General features: G+C 42.7%; 1 long non-coding RNA gene across 1 annotated transcript in view; it reads right to left on the bottom strand.

Moving 5' to 3' along the window:
- LOC106879850 (uncharacterized) overlaps positions 1 to 770 on the bottom strand; it is a 201,271-nt gene that overhangs the window by 24,868 nt on the left and 175,633 nt on the right. The window lies entirely within an intron of this gene.

Genomic DNA, 770 nt, shown 5'->3' with positions numbered 1-770 from the left:
TATATATATATATATATATACATCTGTGTGTGTGTGTGTGTGTGTGTGTGAGTGAGAGAGAGAAAGAAAGTCTGTGCGGGAGTAAGGTGTGTGGTTTCATTCGTAGTTGGGTTCTATCACTGTTAGGCCGAATAGGAGAGCTGTTTCTCTTGCAAATAAATGTGGGTCAAGAAGCGGTAAGCAGCACATCTGTGATGGTAGTATCCAATGATGTTATGCTCATCCAGAGGACAACAATGTAATGAATACAGGAGATTGTTGCCCTTTAGGCAAATACGAACTGCAGATGGCTAAAGAGGTATCCTGTCGCAAATGCCCCGAGTGATGTTGCGGGAGTCGTTTCCTTAGGAGCGAAGCAGTATGATGAGATGGATTTCCTCTGTTCCAATACCCTAGGAACACCGTGTGAATAATCACTTGAAATCATTGAATTTGAGATCCGTATGATTTCTCAGGATAACACTGGGTGGTATGACCTTATATATATGTGGGTGAACATGTGTGTATTACATATATTTATATATTAAGTGTAGTCTTGTCTGTGCTACGTTCAGCCGCTAATACGTTAACTTATGGGCAAGTAACTCAGCTGAATGAACGACTGAAACCTCTGCATCAAACGACGGAGAGCGACCATTTCCCAACATACTCTCTCACATACACAGACACAAACACGCACACGCTCTCTCTCTCTCTCTCTCTCTCTCTCTCTCTCTCTTACACACACACAAACACACACACACACACACACACACACACACACACACACA

The sequence above is a fragment of the Octopus bimaculoides genome, chromosome 6 (assembly GCF_001194135.2).
Source record: "Octopus bimaculoides isolate UCB-OBI-ISO-001 chromosome 6, ASM119413v2, whole genome shotgun sequence".
In the NCBI taxonomy this organism is placed as follows: domain Eukaryota; kingdom Metazoa; phylum Mollusca; class Cephalopoda; order Octopoda; family Octopodidae; genus Octopus; species Octopus bimaculoides.
The sequence above is the reverse complement of the archived record's forward strand: the minus strand, read 5'-3'. Positions and strand labels throughout refer to the sequence as shown.